General features: G+C 46.4%; 1 pseudogene; it reads left to right on the forward strand.

Moving 5' to 3' along the window:
* The first annotated feature begins 294 nt into the window (after window positions 1-294).
* LOC138283137 (U2 spliceosomal RNA) lies at window positions 295-459 on the forward strand (annotated as a pseudogene).
* The last annotated feature ends 7,893 nt before the right edge of the window (window positions 460-8,352 follow it).

The following is an 8,352-nucleotide window of genomic DNA, read 5'->3' on the forward strand; positions in this document are numbered from 1 at the left end:
TCACTGGTGACAAGTCGCACTCTACAAGTTGACTGATTGATTGGTTGGTTGAGGTAATATATGCAAGGTAGAACAAGTTATGGCTTGATGTTTTGGAAAAGTTACATTTAGCTGAGGATTTATATGCAAATTTGACACTAGCACATTATGAGCAGTTGTTAGATATACACATTTGATTCTATGCAAACCATCTATATGTGTAAAGGCTTTGGGGATGTAACCCTGTTCTCTGAAATGGGAAGAGCCGAAGCCTCACCTGTTCCAGAAGTAAATTGCACTTAGGTAAACTGATCCATCGCTTCTCGGCCTTTTGGCTAAGATCAAGTGTAGTATCTGTTCTTATCAGAGTGAAATCACTGTTCAGTGGAAGTAATTTTGATATTTACTGGATCTGCGACCTTGACTTGGAAGTGAAGTAAATTTGCATTGTATATACAAATTTATGCAAATTAAACGGATAAGGCCCACTTGTCTCTAAGGAGAGAGAGAAGGACACCAGCATGCTGGTGCCAGTTTGCCCAATAGGGGGCGCAAAATAGAACCCTCAAGGACCGTGTGGTCAGCTCTTAGAGCTTGGAAATGTTGCACTCCCAACTACCTTTATCTTTCCTGGTGTTTGAGTGGACTAATGCTGGAGGCTTAAAACCCTTCCTAACATCCTGTCAGTAGTCAGACCTCTGGAGAGGGGAACCATGCTTAGGCAATAACACCTTTAACCCTCACCTTACCTCTTCTAAGTGACTGTACAGTGTTTCTTGCACTACAGGCAGTTGCTGTCTGTATGTTGGTACAGGTAATACCCACAGGCATACAGGTAACACCAAGGTGACCCAGAGAGAAGAGATGGACACTGGAGCCCCAGTGACCACAACTGAATGCACCCCCTTATTAGACTCCCCGAAGATCAACCCTCCAGGGGCGGGCAGTAAGGAGGCAAGTAAGGCGGACCCCCTAAAAGCAAGCATCAGCACTTGGAAGGCTGGTGAACAGAAGGCACCAGGGACACACAAAGGGAAACCTGAAAATCCCACAGCTGCCAAACCAGGGGCTAAGGGGAAAGGCGAGGAGGGGTCCAGACAAGGGACTTCCCTTGAACCCTTCAATGGGTACAACCTCACCGGTAGGCACGCCCAGGTCATGCGGTGAGAGGTAAAAGATAAGACGGGACCCAAGCTACATGGAGACTTTTTTCTAGATAAGGTCATTAGTCCAGCAGGGATCCCAGGGGAGAAGGTGCTGAGCTGCCAAGCTTCGGCATCTGGGTGGATTTTCCTCCTGAGCTTCATCACTCAAACCATCGACAGGAAGCATTGGGAGTTCTTCCAAGGGAAGAAGGAGGAGATGCCATACAAGCCCTTTAACATAGCGGCAGGATGGGGCCAGCATCTACAGAGAAGAGGATCACGGTGGAGGTGTCAAACCCCCACATCCCGGACCGGGACATCTCATCGCTCCTCCAGAGATACAGCACCACTGTAAAGGAACCCACCAAGTTCAGAGACAGGCGAGGAATCTGGAACATGACTTGGCAGACCACCATGAACCTCCACAAAGACCAAGCATGGAAAGATGGATTGAGACATCCCCTGGCAAACTTCTACTTGGGAGCAGACGAGGGCATGATCCGATACCCAGGCCAACCTTTCACCTGCAGAAAGTGGCAAGCTGTAGGACACAAGGGAATTGATTGTGCAGAAAAGTTCTGCAGGATCTGCAGACAGACTGGACACAAGGCAAGTGGCTGCACAGGCAAGAAGGTGTGCAACTTCTGTGGAGAAGGCCACACTTACTACCGGTGCCCAAAGTCAGAAAGACCGAAGACCTATGCGGTGGCAGCTGCAGGAACCCCAGCCCCAAAGAACACCAGACTAAAGTTGGACCCAACTGCCAATGACAAGGTGAACGCTGTCTTGAAGGCTTCTAGAGAAGAAGCACATCCAAAACCAGAGCCACCCAGGAGCAGTACCCTGAAGGCACCAGCCCCAGGACCTAAATCCCCCAGGATCCTGCCCGGATGAGAGAGAAAGGACAGAACCACAGAGGATCTAACCACAGTAGTGGACCCAGCAACCCCACCTGAGGCTCCAGCCACGGTGGGGCCCACTCACCCTGAGGGAATCCCTGAGGAAGGAGCGCCAGAAGACGCACCTCCACCGGAAGCCCAAAGGGAGCCGGAACTGATGCCAGCGACTGGGACCAAGGGAAAAGAGGAGATCAAAGCTCCCTCCAAGTCTTCAGTCAGGGCAAAAGAAAAGAAGAAAGGGAAACAGCCCAAAAAGGAGGAGCACAGCAGCCCAGACAAGATGGAGATCGAGGAGATATGGAGCCAAGTGAAGTCCCAGAGGCTGCGGGATAAGTGTAGGAAGGAGAAAGAGGACAAGGAGGAAAGGATGCGCGCCACAATCAAGGTACAACAGGCACCTCCAAAAGATGCACCACTGCCCGAACCCCAACAGGAGGAGGTTATGGAAGAAGAAGGAGAAGAAGCAGACCAAACCCCCCTTGACCAGGCAGGAAAAGGCAAAGAATAGAGGACTTTTATACAACAAAGAAGAAACTCATCATTGCACAAGCCGAGCAACAGGACGATGAGTAAATCACCATAGAATCTGATGGGGATGACATAGAAGACACAGGGGCACCCCAGAAGGACAGAACCTGGCAATACATATAGCACTCCAGGAGCTACACCAGCAGTTGGCCTTGATTGATGTCACCGGAGCCCCAAGTGGAGAGACCCAGCAGACGTAAGTCCCAGAGGAAATAGCTGAAGTGGTCATCACAGAAGCTGAAGAGAGCAAGGAAAAGGAGGACCAACAGGCGGCTCAGCACCCCCAATTGAGCAGCTCAGGACCCCCAACCCCAGTAGCAGTTCAGACTCTTCAGGGATGGATGTGATGTCCAGGCTGTTGGTGAAGATGATAGGTGAGGCATCCCTGCAGGATGTCATCAGGAGTATGGGACCGAATGCCAGGAGCTTCTCCTGGAGTAGGCCGGATGGATCCGTGCATTCACAGATCAACTTCCTCTTCACCTCCCCAACGGTAAAGGCTGGACGGAGCTCCATAGTCGCAGTCCACTTCTCAGCCCACAGAGCAGTCAGTTTCAAGGGGGAACTTACAGGGAAGTTCAGCGCTGGCTCCAGATCATGGAAACTGAACTGCTCATTGCTGGAAAACGAGGAGTTAGTGGCAAACCTCAGAGTCACATATGTAAAGTGGAGGGACATGAGGGACCTCTTTAACTCCGCCTGCAAGTGGTAGGAATGGGTGAAGGACAGGTTCCAGAGCTTCTTCCAGGATGCAAGCAGAGTTGCTGCACAGGAAAAGAAAAGTGAGTATAGTTGACTGCACAGCAAACTGCAGCGTACGAAATCCAAAAAGTGCTTGCAGAGCACTTCAGGGAGGAATCCAGGAAAATCATCTTCCGGACCAGAACCTTGACAAGGGCGAGAAATGCAACTCATTCTTCTTCAAGAAACTTCACTCGGCCTACACCCCGCTGGTAGAGCTTCGTGACTCAGAGGGCAACCTCCAGAATGGGAATGAGCACATCATGAGAGTTGTTACCGATTTTTATGGTGAGCATTACTGGGTCCAGAAGAGAGAGAGGGCCTTAACACGCCCTTCACCCTGGAAGAGCTGCACTTAGCCGCCACAACCTCCAAGAGAGGCAAGACCCCTGGAAGTGATGGTCACCCAGTGGAATTTTATATTGAACTGTGGGACCTGATCTGGCCGGACTTGCTGGACCTCTATGAAGAAATGGTGGGCAAGGGCAATATGCCACAATCCCTGCATGAAGGTATGATTACACTTTTGTACAAGCAGAAGGGAGAAAAAGAGGACCTCAAGAACTGGAGGCCCATCTCGCTTCTCAATGTGGACTGTAAAATCCTAGCAAAGGCAATCCCCAACCGCCTAAAGAAAGTAATAGCAAAGATAGTCTACCCTGACCAGTCCTGTGGAATACCTGGTCGACAGATCGCGGACAGCCTGGCCCTGTTTCAGGACACGATCGAGTACATCAAGAGCCGAAAGTTTCAGGTGGCCTTGGTCAACTAGACAAGGAAAAGGTATTTGACTACATCTCTCATGAGTTCATGGACCGGACACTCAGAGCACAGGGACTAGGCGACTTCTTTTGTGACGTGGTGATGTATAGAGATACCTCTAGCACAGCGTTGGTCAATGGATGGAAAGCCAACCCCTTTCCCGTCCTCTCAGGTGCTAGGCAGGGGTTTCCACTCTCACCCCTTCTGCTCATTTATCTTATAGAGCTCCTCGCTGAACGCATCAAACAGAACAGGGACATCAGAGGAGTGACAGCGCCAGGAAGCAAAGGGAAGGGTGAAGTGCTCCCTCTACATGGATGACATCTCAGTATTCTGCATGGATGGACACTCCATAAAAGAACTGGAGAAGACTGGTATCGAGTTTGGAAAGGTGCCAGGAGCAAAGATCAACAGCACCAAGTCAGAAACCCTACTCCTCGGCCACTGGACCCCCACCAGAGTCCCACTGCCATTCCCCATCAAACAGGCTTCGCTGAAGTTCCTGGGAGTCTATTTCGGTGGTGAATGTGCGGTGGAGAAGTCATGGGAAGAAAGAATGGCAAAAACAAAGCAGAAGCTCAGACTCTGGAGCCCCTGGAAGCTGACAATCAAAGGTAAGTCTTTGGTCCTGCGGAAAGAGACCCCGCCAGTGTTACAGTGCGTTGCTCAAGTGTAGCCAGTACAACCTCGAACGGCCAGAGCCATCACAAGAATGATCTTCTACTTCATCTGGAACTCCAAAATGGATAGAGTGAAGATGGAGGTGATGTTCAAGACCCACGACAAGGGAGGCAAAGGAGTGCAGGACAATGCCACCTTCCTGAGGGGAACCTTCTTGTGCCACTGCGTCCGGAACACCCTGAGGAACGAAGCTTAAAGCTCTGTCGGCTTTCTGACGGCATGATTCTTCCTGTTGTCAACATGGAGGTGCCTCGGATGGGCAGAGAAGGAGAGCGCTGTCCCCTACAACTGGGAAACCCCATGGTTTTACAAGGAAGTGGAGAAGTTCATAAAGGAGTTTGGTCTGGTGGCTCCCCCCCTAACCAGTGGACTCTGAAGATCGTCCAATACTAGATCTGTGCGAGGGACGTCAGCGAACCGATCAGCACCCTCTCCTCTTCCACAGTGGACCACGTCTGGGAAAACGTCACCTTCAAGCGCCTGACTAACCACCACAAGGACATTGCGTCGATGGCCATCCAGGGAGGCCTCAAAATGAGAGCCTTCATGCACGCAAGAGGGCTCAACCGATAAAAGCCCTGCCCAAGAGGATGCACTGCAGGTAAGGCATGCTACCATCTCTTCTGGGAATGCGCCTACATCCAGGACCTGCTGCAGGCCCTAAGCACAGGGCTTGGGGCCCGGATACCAACATCATGCATCACCGCAGACCAGGTAATGTATGGCTTGTTTCCCGGTTCCCACGTACTTGGAGACCTCCAGGACTGCTGGAGGCTCCTATGCTGTTTTAAAGATGTTCTTCTGTTTTCCAAAAAAGGCCTGGTAGCAGGGAAGGAGGAGACATCAACCCGGGGCTGCCAGAAGATGATCCACAGCCTCCTGCGTGACTACGCAGCCCCGAATGGATCAGACAACGACAGCAATGACAAAACTTGAAGGGCTCCCCCCCATGGGAGCCTTTTGAGGGACCAATAACCTGTTGTCTCTTTTTCTCTTCACTCCAGGATCCGAAAGGCGAACGGGGAGAGGAGGATACAGATGAAGACAGGTGTAGTAAATGTAAAGTGTGTCATGTATAGTTTTGACTAACGTGACCTTTTTTCCTTAACAGGTAAAAGATCAAAGGGATAGCTTGTACACATGTTGTCAAGTTTGCAAAAAAGCAAAAAAAAAATGATCCTTTGTAAACCGCCTCATATGTTGTCCAACATTACTGTTAGGTTGAACGCAAAAACGCTGAATAAAATGCTGCCAACCTGAATTTTGGAGCTCAACACCCATAATATCATTTGAAAATTCAAATTGACGCTATGTAGAAATCTCAACACAGATAAAATGAAATACCAATGAAACACATGTAGGCCGTATTTGCAAACACTTAGTGGGAGGTTTGATGCTTAGCCTCTTGGAATAGACAGAAAACAGCAAAAAAGTATTTTAAAATTAATTTTTGGGATGACAAACGATTATGATTATGAAATGAAGGCCGATCTGAGAAGTGCCTTAACCGTACTGCGGATACAGTTCAATCCACCAGTGAGGAATCAGGTGAAATGAGGCTTCCTAGCTCACCTCAGTGCACAGGGTACTCCAACGTTGTGGTTTACATTTTGTTCTTGATGTATTACTTATAAAATCCATCTGAAAGTATTAGGTCTTGTTAGTGCGTCTGACCTTAATAAGTAAACAAGGGGGCTTGAATTGCTCGATGAACCTTTGGAATCGAAATTAAGATGATCCCGCCATAATTCTAGTACATGCAGATCAATAGTCAATAACCAATACACAATATAAATAATTAATAATAATCAATGACATTTAAAATCAATAGAGTCAGTAATTGTCAGGCACCATGACCTTTCAGTCATGAATAACCACACCTTTTAGTAAAAGTTTGAATATTTATTTCCCTACATTAACAAAGCTAACGTCATGCAAATTAATCTCAAAATCAAATGATATACATACAGAAACAACACTGGCTGTCCAAAGCGACAGAAGAAATGTAATTTAATCAAAGCTTGAACTATTACACATTCTAAGGTTACGGTGCAAACTAATAACAAAAACAATTGCGCAAACAAGATCACATACATTTAGATTCAGCAAAGAAATCTATCATGCATCATTCCTTATTAGCAGATTTCATTAGTGAGGATCCTTAACTAACACAAGATTAGCATCAGCATGTTGGGCTTTATGCAAAACAATTTAGTAACACAAATTTGGAAAAACATCTGACCATGGCTCTTGCAAAACAGCGTGGTTGGTACCTAGAAAGAAAAAGCGAAAATGCATATCATACATGGGTACAATAATACCTCTCCTCAGTTTGATCGGCAAGCTAAGATAGTCTTCGTCATCAGGACATCAGTCGATCAGCAAGGCATTAGGATTCAGCATCAAAGTTCAGAAAACGCAAAGTCTTTAAGCAATAAAGTTAAGCATGTCTCTTGTCAAGATGGAAAATGGGCAAAAATGGGATCTCCACTCTCGGGGAAGTCTCATTAAGTTAAATTCCCTAAATCTACTTCCCAAATCCCTATTGGTCAAGGGATTGAATGTTCACACTTTGTCCAAGGAAACTAAAACTCAAAATCTATGAATTCTACCACTACATTTTTCCCTTTTCTTTCCTTCCCTCCTCTGATCATTCTTTGACCTTTTCAAATTAATCCTTTTGCATAATTTATAGAATTCCCATATTCCAACTAGGCAAACCACAGTAATTAATATCCTCTGCAAGATTTTCAATAGAATTCCATTCCAAATTCTGAGCCAATTTCCCATTGAAGCAAAACCTTTGCCAATCTTTTCCCAAACACCTGTTTTTTTCAATTTTTTCAAATCAGCTCTACAAACTCCACCATCCTTCGCTAAGAGAATGTCTAAAGCAAGATGATCCAAAGAGTCATAGCTCTTTCAGCAGCTATTTCAGTATGTATCAGGAGTATGGCCCCTGAAAAATTTGTCAGCATGTTATCCACAATAGTAGACAACTTTCTAATCTTTATTGAATTCAGAACAACTCCCACTAAGGAATCATTGCTCCAAATATATCTCCCACTATACCAGAAGGAGACTCCGTCCACTGTCTTGTATGATATAATTCAATCACTTTCGGAAACGTCTTCAAATCATTCATTTGATAAATCTTTGGGAAAACTATTCCCAAGTAACATGTCCCATACCATCCTCTTAGAAGATGGTAAAAAGTATTAAGACCACAGATGCAATAAGTCCCAGGAATAGCTGGGTCCTGTCCATTTAACATAAACGTCCATTTACTCTGAAATAAAAGCACATCTCTATTTTCACTTGTTCCCACAAATAAAGTGCAAATGCGTGATCTAGGCCTATATATACAAAGTTCCCTACGTGTTGCTCATCTAAAGCTAACTTTCCTTGTGTTTTAATTGCACTATAAGCATAATCATTCCTGTAAGTCCTTTTTAATAAGCCTTTTTCTAACTTCTCTTTCAATGCCTTTCTCCTGTATTCTGTGTGATCTAAGAAGCTTTTCTCTAAAGGTGTAAGCAAGCATGTTAAATTATTGTGGTGTGCATAAACCGTGCCCAATTTCAATGTAGGTTCAAAGAAACCTCCAACTAATACTT

The sequence above is a fragment of the Pleurodeles waltl genome, chromosome 2_2, assembly GCF_031143425.1.
Source record: "Pleurodeles waltl isolate 20211129_DDA chromosome 2_2, aPleWal1.hap1.20221129, whole genome shotgun sequence".
In the NCBI taxonomy this organism is placed as follows: domain Eukaryota; kingdom Metazoa; phylum Chordata; class Amphibia; order Caudata; family Salamandridae; genus Pleurodeles; species Pleurodeles waltl.